Raw genomic sequence first — 18,023 nt, forward strand, 5'->3', positions numbered from 1 at the left:
TTAGGAAGGCATATTCAGATCAGAACGGTTTCCTTTAGTTGATTAACTAAACCTTCCAAACTTCATGGTTTTGCTAAAGGAATCTTAACTCCACAACGTATTTTGATCATTTGCTCACATCCTTCTAAAATAGACTTTTCAATGGTGAGAAAGCATTACATTGCATGGATGTGCCATTTGTTTATTTGTTTATTTTCTCTTGGACATTTCAGTTATTCTTTGCGTGTTCTTCTCTTTTTCCTGTCTATCAGATTTGTTTTTATTTTTTGATGAGAATAGGGGAGAACCAAGCTTCTTCTCAGTAATAGTTGAAAGAGCATAAATACAGAAATTTTTCTTTGCACTTTTTCTGAGTATTTACTAATGAAAAATCACTAAAGGAGAACTGATGGGCCAAGCAGTAGAAAGCACCTCCCATCACCAAAAAGCCATAACTGTATTAATGATAGAAACTACAAATTCCAAACCAAGCTGCAGTTGCTCTCTTGAAACACCAAAAACAAAAAGGTCTTTGTTTTCACATGGCTCCATTCTTAAATCTATAACAGCATTTACATCATTACTGTTCTCCAGGGCTGCCTTTGCTCTTGATCTGTTTCCTTGTGACATGACCAATTCTATTTCCTTAACTTTGATACCAATCAAAAGTGGTGGGTTCTCTGCCCCATACACTCAAATGACCAATTCCTGAGACACTGGGGTTCAAAGAGAGAAAGAGTTTATTGCTAGGCATGAAACAGGTGATTGGATGGCCTATCAGCCTAAAAATCTGTCTCCCCAAACTACAGTAACCCTAATATTTTTATAGTATCAAAAGATGGACAGGTTTTAGGATGATGAGCATAATGGCTGGAGGTAATGAGATTAGAGATGATCTAATTATTTAGCATGCACAGACTGTTTACATGCTTAGTCACAGAACATATGTAAGAAATGGTAATCAGCCTTAATATGATGATGGGCATGAGTTTCAGTATTACCATGAGGTATAGGTGACTTACAGGTTGAAGTTTAAGCTACCTCACATGTGAAGTGGGCCCATTTTGGTTAGATCCAGCTTCATCTCTCAATATAGCTTTGGAATTGGGGTGGGTTAGTTCTGGGTTGACTCAAGAACCTTCATTAATAAATATTAAGAGGCTGTCTTTAATGATAATAAGACTCTAAAGTTGAAAAACTGGATAAAAGGAGTACAAGTGTGGGTCAATTACAAGGTTTTCACAATCACAAGTGCAGAAGATAAAGGGTCTGTACTTATACAGTCATTATCAGAGATTGAAGTATCTGGATTACAGTTCAGACATTTCAGGTATTTCCCTCTGTCTACTCTAATATACCAGGAAGTAAAAAGAAATATCTACATAATGATGCAGTAATCCTAATCACCCCCTAAATCCTAACTTTTTAGTTACAATTCTCACACTTGGTCCATCATCCCTTCCTCTTCACTCTCCTCTTGTACAGTTGGAGTCTCTATTTTTCTTGACTGTTTGAGACAGCTTCACCTTGAACTCTGAATTTCTCAGCAGTCGCTAGCTATGCTTGCTTAGATAGATCCTTGATCCTGGCTTCCCTAAAAACTAGACAGGTATCTAAAGCTGGAATCTTGTAGACACCTGGCTTAGTTGCCACAAAGAGGATATCCTTAGGTTTTCAGATGGTGACTCTAGTAACCCCTTTTACCTAAGACCCGGTGTGTAGCCTTCCATGCCTTCTTTCCATTCTGACTTGCTTTGCTTTCCTGACTGGTTCTTCATTGGTTTCAGTTGCTGCTGCCAGCTGGGCCATCCTGTTACTGGAGTCTGTACCAATTCATCATTGTCAGATACTGTTCCAGATTCTTAGCCTGGGGCTGTTTTACTCCTGCTCCAGGGCAGGGATGGTTTCTGCTGGGGGAATGCAGAAAAGCATGGAGGTTTTGGAATTTTTATACCATTGCCAAATGGCATTCTAAAAGCTTATCTTAAATTACACTGTCTCTTTCCAAAAAAAACCTTGGATATCATTTAAAAAAAAAACAAAACTGTATTTTCATCCATATTATGGACATACCTTAATTTACTTACCAGTTTAGATCATTTCTAGTTGTTTCTAGTTGGTTGTTTCTACCCATGTATCTTTGTGCGAATGTTTCTATACAAAAGATATCTAGAAGTGGAAATCTAAAACACAAGGTAAATGGTGTAATTTAAATTTGGATAGATGCTGCCAAATTACATTGCAGCATTACAATTACATTACAGTGGTTTATCAATTTATCTCCCACTTACATTTTTTTTTTCTTCTCCAACAGAAGAGGATATACCCAATCTTTTGAATTTTTGAAAATCTAATGTGGTCAGAGAGAGCATGTAACTGGAGTCTTCTTGTTTTGATTTGCTGTTCCAACCCTGCTTAACCCTAAGACCAAACAACACACCAGGCATGGAAGTGGACATGGGTTAAATTGGGACTTGCTGACAGGAGATGATGGTCTTATGGTCTTACAGTTGCCGTGGAAAATGAACCATGAGAAAAAGAGGGAGGAGTGTCCGGGTGAGGCTTATAAAGGTTTGTAACAACAGAGTTTCTTGTGAGATTTGGTTTCAACAAGATATTGTGAGATTTGGTTATGACAGGATCTTGCAAAGTTTGTTTACTAACAGTGAATAGGGGAGGGATGTTTTAATGCTTCCCCCTAGGGAGGAGGGGCCGGTTCCCTGGCCATGTCAGTGGCTCCGTGAATCTTATAATGGAGGAGGGGGCGGGGCCCTGGATCCTCATATTTGCATATTCCTGATGACCAGAGAGATTGTGTTACTTCTCATGTATTTGCTGTTCATATTTTTCCTTTTCCTTTTGAGCTCTCTTCTGAGTGTTCTTATGGGGGAACATATGTATAAGTTGAATACTAATCCATAAGGCTATAAAAGAGGCAAATTTTTTTGTATCCTTGTGAAGTTTTCCTTACTTTTTAAATCTCAATTATTCAAGTTTTCAACTTCTCAAGTCAATGCTGATAACTTGTATTTCCTTAGAAAAGTGTCCTTTTCATATAGGATTTTCTAGTGTATCAATATAAAGTTTCACATCTTATTTGTTAATACTTATAGCTATATCTTCCTCAGGCCTAATGGGTTTTTTTTATTTGCATTACCTCACTTGCTACTTTTCAAAGATTGAAGTTCCAATTTAATTAACCCTTTTTAATTTATTTACATTTTTTTCTTGTTGCTCTTTTTTTAAAAGAATCTATAAATAATCTTGTGTACTGCTTGGCTGCAACCCAGTGAGTGTTTTCATTCAATTCTAAATAGAGGTAATTTCTGTTTTGATGTTTTTCTACCACCGAAATAATATATTTAATGATTCAAACAGTTCCAGTAAAATAAATTCAAGAGAAAAGCATGCATTTCCCTGTTTATTTTTGGTTTTATTTCATTATTGGCTAAAGTATGTGGCCATCATGGTGCCTGCACTTGGAAATATGTAAGATTTTCTTTGCAGCCTGGCATTTGTGGTGAATATTTGTATTTTTTTCAAGGGTGTTTGAAAAGACTGCATTTTCTTGTTTTGTTTGGTGCACTTAATTTTTACCTACTTGATTCACTGATTTCTAAAATAGATTTTAAATTTTCCCATTAAGCCTGTTGGATTTCTATTCATTTAACTTCATGTACTCTGGTGGGATGTTTTAACACCTATATGTCATTATTATTAAGGTGTTTAACTATTAAAAATTCTTAGTGGAAGTTTCCATTTGTCCTGTTTAATTCCCTTTTTCTTAAGTTTGGTTTTGCCTATTTTAAGTACTGCCACTCTTATATTCTTTTTGCTTGCATATATTTTTCTAACTTTATTTTCAACTGCCCCATCTCATTTTGATTTTGATTTTAATATGTTTAATTTTGATGAGTAAAATTATATGCAATGGGATTTAATTTTTTATTTTTACCAAATCTGAGAATCTCTGTCTTTTCTTATTGAAAATTCCAGCCAACAATTATTATGATAGCTATTATGGTCCATTCATGTCACTCTCATTTCCAGTTGCTTTTTTCTATGTGTTCTATTAGATTTCTTCTTTTTTTCTTTTCTATTGTTACCTGAATTCATTGAATTTTCTTTCTTCTTTTATTTTTTTCTTTGTGATTTGTTACACATCTTGTTTATAGTCATCAAGTGGTTGCCTACAAATTTTAAAGGAATATAGGTAAAATTGGCATTTTATATTGAGAATCAAGAATCAATGTCTACCAACTTTCTCCCCTGAACAAGTAAAGACAACTTTGCACATGCTTTTTCTCTCTTCTTGCCTCATTCTGCCTCCCATATTTAGTTGAAATAATTGGAGCTTTTTATTCCAGATGGCTTTTTATAAGTTTATGCCTCTCTCTCTCTCTCTCTCTCTCACACACACACACACACACACACACTCTCTCTCTCTCTCTTTCTCCCTCCCTCTCTCCCTCGCCTTCTTTCTGTCATATTAAATTCTCTTTACCACCTATTATTTAGACTTCAGTTAGTTTCTATGGTATTTGTTCACCACTTTTAAAAAATCTTATATTGGCTTCTTTCTTGTATTCAGCTTTCATTTGTCTAAAATGCATTCATAAATTTTCTTTTAAAACAGGTTCATAGATGGTAAATTTTCTGAATTCATTCATTAGGGAAAATGGCTTCCCCTATGAATGATAATATCCCCATGTGTTGAACCCATATGCAAAGTCATTTTTCCTCATAATTTTGCAAACACTGCTCCACTGACTTAAGCATCCACTGTTGCAATGAAGAAGTCAAACACCCAAGTTTTTGTCAGTCTTTTATACTTTGGTCTCTTTGGATGCTTTTAGAATTCTTTTAAAATCTGAGTGCAGAAATTTTAGCATGTTAGCCCTAGAGGTGGATTTTTTCATTTTGACTAATCTAAAGACTCATATTTTTCATTGCTCTGAGAAAAATCCTTTCATTATTATTTCTTTTTCTTTAATTGTTTCCTCTTCTCCATTCTTTCTAAAAATCCTGTTGGATGAATGTTGGAACCCCTGGATCTAACATTCTTCTCTCTCTCTCTTTTTTTTTTTTAAGCTTTTCTTTCATACTTTTATTCCCTTTGTATAATTGTACTTCCTTCTGGGAGAATTTCTCTGCTTAATTTTCCAGCTCACCCCTTTGATCATCGGCTATGTTCATGTTCATTTTATTATCCAATCCATCTCTCTCTTTAGCAAGCAAGCTTCTTTCCTACTGAATCTCTCTGAACATACAAATGGAAACTTATTATTAAGTTCATTCTATTTCCTGTTAATTCGTGATGGGATGACTTTTGTTTATTTAGTGTTTTCTTTCCGTGTTGTTCCATTTACGCACATATTTGGTGACCCTCAGTTGCTGGTTCCCCTTTTCAGATGATGTGGCTCCACAGTTTTGGTGTAACTGTTCTGCAGTCCAGGTGAGAACACCTGGCCCCTGGCAGATCATGAAGAACTGGATTTCGGTAGTTGTGTTGAATGGGGTGTGGGAGAAGGTCAACAATACGGGGTGGGGAGAAAGGAGGGCATGGGGAGAAGAGGCATGAGTGCAGACAGATGGACAGACAAATGTGGAGCTAGACTGGCTTTCCATGTCTTGTGGATGTGGGGTGTCTGCATCCTTTGAGGTGGCCTTAGTAATCTGGCCTTCCGGGTCAGAATTTCCATTTTACAGTGTGGTACTGGAGACCACTGCATGGAGGTCACTTCCTGAGCCAGCTTCTCTATAGGGGTGGAGTTGGGGACAGAAACACCTCCCCCTCAGCCCTTGCCCTTTCAGTACCTGACCAAACCTCCATGGCCTGTGCTAGTTCAGATCTTGCTGCAGCTCCAAGGCTGTCCGAGAAGAAACACATTTTTGGACCTCAAGTTACAGCATGATGAGGTTGTAGCTTCTCAGCTCTGTTAGCATTTACTAATAATCTATTACCAACAGCTTTATATCTTCCAGAATTCCCTGTCTTAATTTACCACTGGCAAACCTTGCCCCACCACCACTACCACCACCCACACACATACATACAACTTTCCAGTACCTCTGGGTTTACTTAGAGATTTCTTCTTGTATGTTAATAGGGTTTGAGGAAGGAAAGCAATTACTATGTCTTTCATTATCTATACTGGACCAGAATTCAAAAGTTCTTCATACAGTAAGTTTGTCAAGGTCCAAAATTAGGCTCAATCACTTGCCAAGTTTCTCTGCCTCAGTTTCCTTATTTGTAAAATGGAGTTACTAGTACACTGTTCCAACCCAGCTCAGCCCCAAGACCAAAGAACACACCAGGCATGGAGTTAAACATGAGTTTAATGGGACTTAAGGACAGGAGAGATGGTTCCACAGTGGTGGCTGGCCAAGAAAGATGGAAGTTAACACTTCACAAAGAGTAGGGGGTGCCAGGGAGTGGTTTATCAGGACATTCCACAGGATGTGAGAACAGAGTTATGGCAGGGCCTTGTGACACAGGGGTGTGGAGATGTGTTATCAACAGTGATCAGGGGAGGGAAGTTTTAATGCTTTGTTTCAATACCATTTGTATATTCTCTCCCCCACCCCAGGGAGGTCTGATGACCATTAATGTCTAGGGAGTGTCTGATGATACCTTTCATTATGGAGAGGAGGGGACCTGGGCCCTGGGTCTCCACAATCCACCCACACACAGCAGGCTCTGTTGACCATAGCACAGACATTGCATCCATAGACAACAGAGCACTAGAAGTCCCCCCAACAGAGATAACAACTTCACAAAGAGATGCCACCATGGCCAAGAAAGGGAATTAAACCATTTAGACAAGGAGTCTACTGACAATTGATCAATATCATGTATGTGCTCTTGCATATGATTTAAAACATTGTGTGAATGATCAGAAATATATATGTAGCACTGCACATTGATTAAGGCACAGGTGCCACCCTGTGCTGCAGTGAGGATATCCAAAGCCATTCTATTACATAAAACTACTTTCCTAAGCTGTGTGGTTTCTTCACTTAGCAAGGATATAGCCATTCTGGAATCATTAAGTTCTTGGGCAGTGTGATTGGCTAAAGCTGCCACATGTTTTTCAGTAAATATTGCAGCTCCATCTGGTATAAGAATTCTAAAGGATAATACCACCAAGGAGTGCATTTTATTCTATATCTAGCTTTAACCATTTCCCAATTACTAGGAGTATAGGGTAAAGAGTTACATAAGGTAGCAGGGACATAGGGCTGTCCCCACATACAATGTCCTGTCCAGTTATAGGGTAAATAGGGCCAACCATATTGCTTACAGGTCCAAAGCCATCCCTTAGGGGAAGGATATGCCCCATGTTGGTTGGAGATATTTTGCCAGTGGAAAAGACTATTGTTTTGTAGTTTAACAGTAAAAATTACACTATTCAGGGAGTGGACACCCCACATCATGAATTCCATTAAGCCATTCCATTCAGACAGGTTCAACTTGGTTTACTGTTACAGATTCTCCCATCAGCCACCCTAAACCCCAATACAGCATACCCCAATACAGGTTGGGGCTTTTTCACCTGTTCCCATACAAGGGAGGAGATATAAGCCCCAGTCTCATTATAGGATGGTAGTTGGATTTCAGTCTTAAATGAGAAGATTCTTTTCTAGACTTTCTGCTGTGCTAAATTCTGCCAGGCCATCAGCGTGCTCCATGCAGTCCAATTCACAGGGGTCACAGTCCAAGGAAGGCCGGTAGTGCCTTGAAGATTGCAAGTCCATGCAAACCCAACCTTGGATTTGATTGTGGGTATGAGTTACTGTCAAAGCCCACTGTAGGAAGGTGTTTGATAGGGCACTATGGGTGGAAAAAAAAAATGATGTTTATGGGGAACAATAAGGAATAATTCCTGCTAATCAAACAATATCCTGGTGGTTGAGAGTGCATTTGGGTGAGTTGGTTGGCTCCACACTTCTCCATAGAAGACTCACTTAAGTGGTGGCCTTTTGGCTCCAGGTGATATGTTTCTCCTTGAGGCCTTACTGCCTTTGGGAATAGGCCCTTTGCTCAGCCAAGCCACCACCCTAATTCTAACCCTATCTCATTTCCCCCTCAGAGACTTCTAACGCTTCTTAATCTTAAGGGAATTTGGGCCGATAGTCCATCTTCTGTAATTGCTTCAAGCTGTCAGTGGGGTCGCTCTGGCTATGTTATTGATGGTTGCTGGCTGAGTGTGGGGAACAGGAGTGTAGCTTCTGGTGAGGACAAGTTTGTTGTGAAAGGCTTCTAATCTGGAAGAAACAAACTGCTTGAGAAATTGTATACATGGTCCGAACATAAGCAGGAACAAGAAGGAGCTCAAGGTTTTCCTTTGAGTTTTCAGCAACACTACTGGTTGGAGTTTGGCATCCTAAGATGCAAGGGCCAGGCAATCTTTGGGAGTTGTGTTTCACATTGCTAGAGAGACTTACATCCCTGGAAGTCATGTCCCACACAGGGAAAAGGTAGGTAGTTTATTTATAGTTCGGCTTAGAGAGAGAGCACATTTGAACAATGAAAGAATTTTTCTGGGGATGACACTTAGGCATTAATTGTAGTAGGCACAAGGGCAAGCTTTATGATTAAGGGCTTGACTTATTAAATTAGGAACCCTTATTGCCTAAGACAACAATAGGAATTTCCCAGGTGGGGAAGTTTAATAGTTTCACATTTTTCTTAAGTCCTTTAAGGGACTTTGCAAATACTTTATTTTCTGATTAAGATTTTATCCTTTATTTTAGGTTCCATGTCAAATCAAGCTGAATTAAGTTGTTTTTATAATCTGTAACTTTTCTAGCAATAACTAAAACCATGACTCACATCTAACGTCACACAGATTAGTGTTAGGATATAACATAGACAGTGAGAACATTAAGTTTTTAGGAATTTTATGTGATTTTTAATTATATGGCAAGTTTTAGTTTAACAGAAGGTTATAAATACTTCCTAAACACTTTCTACATAATATGTTAAACTACTTTAGCACTTCACTTTACAAGTTGAAAGAACAAATTCTTTTTAACAGTTTTCCTTTAAGAGTGAGAAGACTTGTCTTTTGAATTAAAGAATGATAAGGTTGACATAAGCATTAACAGGGATATTATTCTGATATGATATAAAATTTTTGTTTCCTAGACAGTACTTAGATGGTTAAGAAAAACCTTTTTTATAAACATAGGGGCTATTTTGAAACCCTTGGAGCAGCACTGTCTAAGTGAGCAGGGCAGGAATCTTATTGTTAAGTTTTTGCCATTTAGAAGCAAATAGGTATTGAGAATTAGGGTAAAGAGGGATACAAAAACAAACAAGCAAGCAAAAAAAAAAAAAAACAAAACAAAAAAAACAATGTGTTATTATGATCTGGGACTGAGAACCTTAATGCAAACAGGGGCTATTTGGTGGGCTAGCCCCACGATGCCTTCATCCCATACAGATGGGTTTACTTGCTTAAGGATCTCCTTTGGAATGTGAAGAGTCCTTGATTTAGTAGGGGCCTCGGGGACAAGCAAGGGTAAATACTATCTGGGTTTACTGGTCTTAAAGTGGCCCCCAGGGAGTGAAGACGATCCCTCCCCAGAGGGGGGTGGGGCATTCAGGGGCAATGAGAAATTAATGGGACACTGGAATGTCCTTGAGCCTACAAAAGAGAGGGATTTGGGCTTTATCATCAACTCCCATTACCAGGCAAGTCTGAGTGGTGGTAGGTCTAGAGTGAAAGTTCAGAACAAAGTATATGCTCTAAATAATGGAGTATCATTTAATTAAGAGCTTAATAATCTTACCTGCCACTTTGTGTGTCACCCGAGGCTCCCCTTGGTTAGTGGTCAGATGTGAAGTCAGCAGGGCCATAAGCAGCCTCAGGACCCTCAGTCTTCTTCACTTGCCACAAGCAGGGCTTGAGGGGGCTGTCCTGCTCTCTGTTGGGAGACAGTGCAGTCCCTGGGCCTGATGCCCATGTTGGTGGCATGTGGGGCAAGGCCCCAGTGGGTCCCAGGGTCAATAGTTGTCTTGAGGCTTCTGGTACTCTCTCTGCCAGTGACTCTCTGACCCACAGTTGAAGGAGGCTTCTGAGGCTTGGAGCCATAATTTGGGTGATCTTGAGCAGGTGGAGTACCTTTTACAGTGTCTACAATAAGCTGAGCCTGTCCCCTGGTCTTTTGCTTACTTCTCTTTGCCTTCTGCTCCTCCTCAATTGTTTTTCTCGATTGTTAACAACAGAAAAGGCATTTTTAATAGGTCATTAGTGGGAGTTTGCGGGCCCATGGAGAGCTTTTACAGCTTTCTTCGAACGTTAGGGGCAAACTGACTGGTGAAATGGGTGCCCAGCAAAATCTGTTCTTCCCAGGAGTCTAGGCTGACATTGGTTTACTTTTTAGGGCTTCTGCTAGTCTCCCCTGCAATAAAGCTGGGTTTTCCTCTTTCTAGTTTTACTTTCTCCTCTAAGCAGTGCACAGTAGCTTTCACCATTTGTTCTGCCCCAGTAGCCATCCACAAGGCTCCTGGCAGGGGGCGTGCTATGGCTGCTGTGATTTGGTGGTCTCTTTTCTTCTTAAATTTAATTGCCCTGTTATTTGTTGCAAAACAGCAACCCTGCCAGAGTTCTCAGGGTGTCCTCATACTCTCATGATGATCCCCATTCATCTAGGAGGGAAGCCACCCCTTCCCATGTGGATGACACAGGCCAATTTGGGATTTGCCGCATAGATTCTCCCTTCCCAGGACTCATGCCTGCTACAGCCAGCAGCTTAGTGGTCTCCTGGCTGGCTCACCAATTGCTCCAACCCAACTCAGCCCCAAGACCAAAGAACATACCAGGCACAGAGTTAGACATGAGTTTACTGGGACTTACGGACAGGAGAGATGGGTCCACAGCAACAGCCAGCCAGGAAAGATGGAAGTTAGCACTCCACAAAGAGTGGGGACTGCTAAGGGTTGGCTTACAAAGTATAGGACAAAGACATTCCATAGGGTGTGAGAACAGAGTTTTGGCAGGGCCTTGTGACACAGGGGTGTGGAGATTTGTTATCAACAGTGATCAGGGGAGGGGAGTTTTAATGCTTTGTTTACAATACCATTTGTAGATTCTCTCCACCCACCCACCCCCACCCCCATACACACACACACCAGGGAGATCTGATGACCTTTAACATCTTTCCTGGTCAAGTAGGTGGCTACATGCAATAATTCACTTTCAATAGGGAGGGGAGAGGGCATAGACCCTGGGTCCCCACATACACATACCCTAATATTGCCATTAAGAGAACATGTCTAGAATACTCCATAAATGCTAGCTGTTGTTATTATGTGGTCTGTCATATATACTGCAAAACTTTGTCCAAGTTGTCTTTTACTTGTATGCATATATGTGTGTGGGTATAGGCTTGTATGTGTGTGTGTGTCTAGATCTTTATGCTTTTCAATCATAAAAGCTAGCACTTATATATAGTGCTTACGCTGTGCCATTTAAGCACTTGACATATATTAACCCATGGTTCAGAAGGAGAAATCTCAATGGAAATTAGAAATTGAACTAACTGATAATAAAAACACAACATAACAAAACTTATAGTATGCTTTTTTTCCCATTATTTTCCTAATTAGCTATTGCTGGTATTTTAAAAGTGTTTCAGTTTCTGTTTGTTTAACTAGATTGAAACTGAATTTTGTTTCAATCCTGGGCAAAACCTCAGGCAGAGGACTTATGAGCTATTACTTCATAAGGAATTTCCAGTGCAGGGTGGAGGAGTGAGGAGAAAGGGGAGTGAGCAAAGGAGACTGAGAACCCGTCTGAGCAGTCACTACCGAGCTGGCTGATTGCTCGGTTCATGGGACTCACCCCTGAGGAGCTATCTAAACTACACCCCTGGACCCTCTGCCAGCTTCCATCTCCTCCCTTCTGTCAGGGATATTAGCCCATCAGGTCCCAGCCTTGGCAGTCCCTAAATCTAATTTTGAATCCCCAAACCTGTGCAACTGTTGAACTCTGTGGATTCCTCTGCCTCTGGGCAGCTGCCCTCTTGCCCTGAATGACATATGAACTTGCAAATGCCCCAAGGCAAATATTGGGCTCACCTCAATGAGCTTGGCTTCTCGCCAGGAACGTGGCCCCTGAAGTCCAAGCTGCCTCAGATGTTTCCGAAGCCTTTAAACAAAATGTTTTTTCAATGTATCCAGCTTTTCTGGTTGTTCTCATTGAAGCCCAGGTCAACCACAAGGAACCCCACTGCGGTTGCAAGTGGAAGCTCACCAATGCATTTGGCTTGTGGTTCTCATGGCTACTCTTCCCTAAGCAACAAATGGTTTTGGTTTTGGTTAACACAACTGAAGAATCATTAAAAAATACATTGGGCTGTTTTTATATCTTTTATCTATTGCTGTGTAACAAATTCTCTAACACTTCACAGGATAAACGATAATATGTATTACCTCACAGGTTCCATGGGTTGGGAACCTGGGTTCCTTCTCTGGGTCCTCTGGCTCAAGGTCTCCCAATGCGGGGACTGAGCTTGTACCTCAGCTTGCCAGGCCTGGGCCAGGGGACCTGATCACCCCCTGGGGAGGGTAGTAGGTACGGGCGTGAGTGCCCTCTGCAGCCCCCCCGAGCCTGGGGAGCGAGGTCAAGGCAGCTCCCTTTTCCTCACCCAAAATGCCACTGGCAGGGGAGGCTTGCCGGAGGAAACCGCCTTTCTCCCAACTGCCCTTTCCCCACTTCCTTATCTTACCCACATACTCCCTTGTGCCAAGGCCACTCCTGCCACCGCCAGCGCGCATGCACCGTGGCCAGAACAACCCCCGCCCACTGCAACGGCTCCTGCGTCCTCTCAGAACCAATCCTAGCCCCTCTCCCTTCAGTATTGCCATTTTAGGCTACTTCACCTCCTTTCCAGCCCTGCCCCTCTTACCAGCCTATATAACCTGTAATCACCCCTGAATAAATCTCTTTGGCGCATACTCCTACTGGATGAAGAGTGTTTTTTGTCCTTATCGCCGCCCTCCACACCTTGCACGCCTCTCGCCGAGGACCTTGGCCACGTCCTCCGCCTCGCCCTCGCCTCCGGGAAAGAGCCCCCGCCGCCGGTACCCTTTAAGCAGCCCCGAGAGCTGAGGGCTCGGCTACCGGCCGCCACTCCCCCTAGAAGCAGTAACCCCGACCGCAACTGGTGCCCCGTGTGAGGAACGTCTCCACACGACAGTTTGGCAGGTCACCCGCTCGCCCGGACGCCCCTCCAGCTTCCCATTTCCTCGCCTGCAAGGTAAGGGCCGCCTCTCCCTCGCCGCTTCCGGAGCCGTGGGAGGTTCCTTGCTCCGAAGCCGCTCCTCCCTTCCCCCACGCTCTCTTCATCCAGTAGGAACTCCTCCCTTCCCCCACGCTCTCTTCGTCCTCTTGTATGCGCACTTCTATGACCCCCGTTCTTCCTAACACTCCCCCTCTTCCCCTCCATTACTTTGCTGTAGTTCTTTGTATCTTTATTTCCTCATTTGGCACCGTGTGCCTCTTTGCAACCGCCCCCCCCTGACTGCTCCCGTTGCCAAAGGGCACTGCTTTCTGCTCTCGCTGTCTCCTTCGGCCTTGCAGCCACAGTTTATCTCATTCTCTCTGCTCGGTAAACAACTCCTCCTTCTCCTCCCCGCCAGCCGGGCCGGCCCGGCTCGGGAACAACTCCCCCTCCTCTCCCCTCAGCTATGGGTAATCGTATATCTACATGTCAGGCACCTCAAGTTCGTGCTCTGGCTGGTCTCCTAGACACGCATCGCTGTAAAGTGTCTGTCCGGCAGCTGCAGATATACTGGGATCTCCTGCTGCCCTTTAACCCATGGCTCACCACTTGCCATCTTTGGGACCCTGTTACTTATGATCGCCTTATTGATCGAGTCACCAACGCCATGGAACATGAGAGCAAGCGCTTCCCTCCCGGCTTGCTCCCCACCTTGATAACCATCCGCTCCTGCCTTCAAGGCTCCCTCCCCCCTGATAGAGGCCCCGTTAAATCCAAGGAGGCACTATCAACCCAGCCAACAGATTCAGATAGCGATACTAATTCAAATCATGACTCGGACACGGAGTCCTTAGTCGAGCAGATTAACAACGCGCTCGAGGTGACTCCCAAAAAGCAAAATAACACTGCGCCACGCCAAGATGGCGAACTTCCTCCTTCTTCTTCCATCGAGGGGAGGAAATGCTCCGGCGATGACATCAGCCCTAAGCTGGGCCGGAAACCGCATACGCTTTACCCCGCCCTTCCACAGGGCGGAGCTAGTCCGCCATCTTATGCCTTGGGCCCCGCCCTTTCACAGGGCGGGGCTGATCCACCATCTTGTGTCTTAGCCACGCCTACCGCGCCGCCATCTTGCGACGCTTGGGGCCTCCCACTCCCGCCTCTCCCTTCGGCGAGCTCCCCCTCGGAGCCGCTACCGGCAGCTGCCGCCGTTCCTCCCACCCTGCCGACTAACAACCCCTGGCTGCCTTCTGCACCTCAAGGCAACCCTTGGGGCAACGCTCCCCCTACCCCCACTCCCGCGCCAAGTCCTCTGCAAGCGTGTCCTCCTTTCTCTCGTGCTTTTCGCTGCTTTCCTCTTAACCTTGCCCCCACCCCACAGAGGCCGCATGACTGGTATCCCATTGACTTAGATACTATCAAGCAGCTTCGCAAGGCCGTCAAGGAGGACGGGTTAGGTAGCCCATATGCTTCCCAAATACTACAGGATCTCGCCATGAACTATTGCCTCCCCCAAGACTGGGCCTCGCTTGCCCGTTCAATTTTTAACTGCAGCTCCAGCCCCACTGCAAAAGCGAGAGCCCATCACCGTCCTTACAATTGCCTCCCTCCTAGGTCTTGCCGGCGCTGGCACCGGAATCGCTGCACTAACCAGTCAAGGCTCCGCCCTAACTCACCTCAGGGCGGCTGTTGACGAGGACATTCGTCACTTACAAAACGCTATTTACCATCTAAAAAATTCTGTCAATTCCCTCTCTGAAGTCGTGCTCCAAAACCGCCGAGGTCTTGACCTTCTCCTCCTCAAAGAAGGAGGCCTCTGCGCCGCCCTAGGAGAAGAGTGCTGTGTTTATGCCAATTCCACAGGTCTCGTCGAGGACAGCCTGAAAAGGGTCCGAGAGGGACTGGAAAAGCGTAAAAGAGATCGTGAAGCCACCAATTATTGGTCCAGTTTTTTCACTCCCATCCTCCCATACATCCTTCCTTTTCTTGGCCCCCTATTAATAATTATTCTAGCTCTCATCTTAGGACCCTGCATCATACGCAAAATTGTCCAGCTTGTAAGAAAACAAACAGATGCCATTTTTTCCTCGTTCGTGCAAATCCAGTATCAGCGACTCGCCACCTCTGACGCCCCCCACTCCAAGATGACAGCCAACCCTCCGCGACCTCAACGCCACCGGTCAACCCGCCGACCGCGAGGCCCTTCCCAATCACCTGAACATCGCTCTCGCCTCGAGTTCCAGCTTCTCTGAACCCCTGAACTTTAAACCCCTGAACTTTAAACCCCTCACCTTCGCCCAGCCCGCTGCAGCGAAGCCCTTGTCAAGCGCCCGGGCACCACACCAACACTGAGCTCCAGCCTCACCGCCACCGTCAACCCCTTTTTCCCTTCCCTTACCTCCCCCTTCCCTCACCCTTAGCGGACCTCTCCGGTAAAGCCTCTTCCTCTAATTAGAAAAGAAAGGGGAATTGCGGGGACTGAGCTTGTACCTCAGCTTGCCAGGCCTGGGCCAGGGGACCTGATCACCCCCTGGGGAGGGTAGTAGGTACGGGCGTGAGTGCCCTCTGCAGCCCCCCCCGAGCCTGAGGAGCGAGGTCAAGGCAGCTCCCTTTTCCTCACCCAAAATGCCACTGGCAGGGGAGGCTTGCCGGAGGAAACCGCCTTTCTCCCAACTGCCCTTTCCCCACTTCCTTATCTTACCCACATACTCCCTTGTGCCAAGGCCACTCCTGCCACCGCCAGCGCGCATGCACCGTGGCCAGAACAACCCCCGCCCGCTGCAACGGCTCCTGCGTCCTCTCAGAACCAATCCTAGCCCCTCTCCCTTCAGTATTGCCATTTTAGGCTACTTCACCTCCTTTCCAGCCCTGCCCCTCTTACCAGCCTATATAACCTGTAATCACCCCTGAATAAATCTCTTTGGCGCATACTCCTACTGGATGAAGAGTGTTTTTTGTCCTTATCGCCGCCCTCCACACCTTGCACGCCTCTCGCCGAGGACCTTGGCCACGTCCTCCGCCTCGCCCTCGCCTCCGGGAAAGAGCCCCCGCCGCCGGTACCCTTTAAGCAGCCCCGAGAGCTGAGGGCTCGGCTACCGGCCGCCACTCCCCCTAGAAGCAGTAACCCCGACCGCATCCCAAGGCTGCATCAAGGTGGTCATTCAGAGGCCCACCTGGGGAAGGACCTGCTTCCAAGCTCACACAGGTGGTTGTTGGCAGGATTCCATTGGCTTGTTCTGCCTTTGGTTCCTTGCCACATGGGCAGCTCAACATGGCCGCTTGCTTCATCAAAATGAGCAAGTGAAAAGAGCCAGAAAGAGAGAAGGTCTGGGAAGATGGAAGACAGTGTTTTCTAATTTAATCTTGGAAATGACATCCCATCTCTTTTGCTGTATTCTGTGCATTAGAAGTGAGTCTCTAAGTCAAGCCCACACCCAAGGAGAGGGGATTACACATGTATGTGACTATCAGGAGGTGGGGCTCTTTGGGGACCAATTCAGAAACTGGCTACCACATTTTTATATCTAAGTCCCAGCATTTCTTTAACTTTACATTATTAATTTTTTGTTTTGTTACCTTAAATGTAAGAGAAAAAGCCATTTCTACGTCTAGTAATTTACTGAGATTTGTGTGATTGTCTGTGTGTCTGACCTAATATGTGGCCTTCTATTTGTAAAGTTTTTCTAGACATGAGAGAAAATATTTTCTTGCGTTATACTAAAAGTTACTAATGATATTATGGAGATACTCCTATTCCTTCTGTTTCCATTTACCTGCTCTGTCGTAGTCTCCAACTCTTATTTTGGTTATATCCGTGTCTCCTTCTGTTCCAAATGTTCCTTACATATAGCAATATCATCTTATTTTCATCGTAATTGTATCACTTTGTTCTTTTTAATGAATTTTGTCAAAAATTCTTTTTTTTTTTTTAACAATATTGTGCCCTCTGCTTTTTGGGGAGCATTTTGGCCTGACATAAATTTTTGTCCAACCATTTACTTAAACTTTTTTTTTAAATTATTAGCTAATATATATTAAGTGCATAGTAAATACTCAGCACTATCCTGGACCTGAGGTTGGTATTATTTATCCCCATCTTTAAAATGAAGAAACTGAGGTACAGCAGCCTAAATTACCCAACATCACATAATCTGTCTGGGAGGAGCCAACATCTTAATGCAGGATTAATTGTCTGATGCCGCAGATTGCTTTGAACTCTTCAGCCGTGTTGGTGCTATATGCTTCCTGTATCATTTTCATTTCTTTAAGGGCAAGTTGTTCTTTTCCTCTGAATAGCTTTAGAATTTACTTTAATCTTTGAAAAATTTAAATATCAAAAGGACATATGTATTCACAATAAGGAAATAACTGAAACTGTGGAACTGTAACCCATAACATTCTTTGAAATTTACTTTCTAATTACTTGTGAAATCATACTTTGAAAGTTATTACTGTTATGTATATATGTTACATTTCACACTAAGAATAGTATTTAAAAAAAAAAAAGGACATGTGCAGTCCATGCAAAAAGTTTGTGTATTGACATTTATAACAACTTTATTCCTAGTAACTAAAACTGGAAGCAACCTAAGTGTCCAAAACTGGGAAATGGATAAACAAATTGAGGTATGTCCACACAATGGAATACTATACTCAGAAATAAGAAAGAACAGATTATTGATTCCTGCAACAGCATGATTGAATGTCCAAAACAATATACCAAGCAAAAGAAGTCAGATACCAGATACTGCTGTATGATTCCATTTATTTGTCACTCTAGACAAGAACTCTAATCCACAGGGACAGAAAGC

The 18,023-nt window shown here is 43.6% G+C and overlaps 1 pseudogene; it reads right to left on the reverse strand.

Moving 5' to 3' along the window:
• Positions 1-417: 417 nt before the first annotated feature.
• On the reverse strand, positions 418-16,485 carry LOC119505991 (annotated as a pseudogene).
• Between the last annotated feature and the right edge of the window lie 1,538 nt (positions 16,486-18,023).

This window comes from Choloepus didactylus, chromosome 11, assembly GCF_015220235.1.
Source record: "Choloepus didactylus isolate mChoDid1 chromosome 11, mChoDid1.pri, whole genome shotgun sequence".
In the NCBI taxonomy this organism is placed as follows: Eukaryota; Metazoa; Chordata; class Mammalia; order Pilosa; family Megalonychidae; genus Choloepus; species Choloepus didactylus.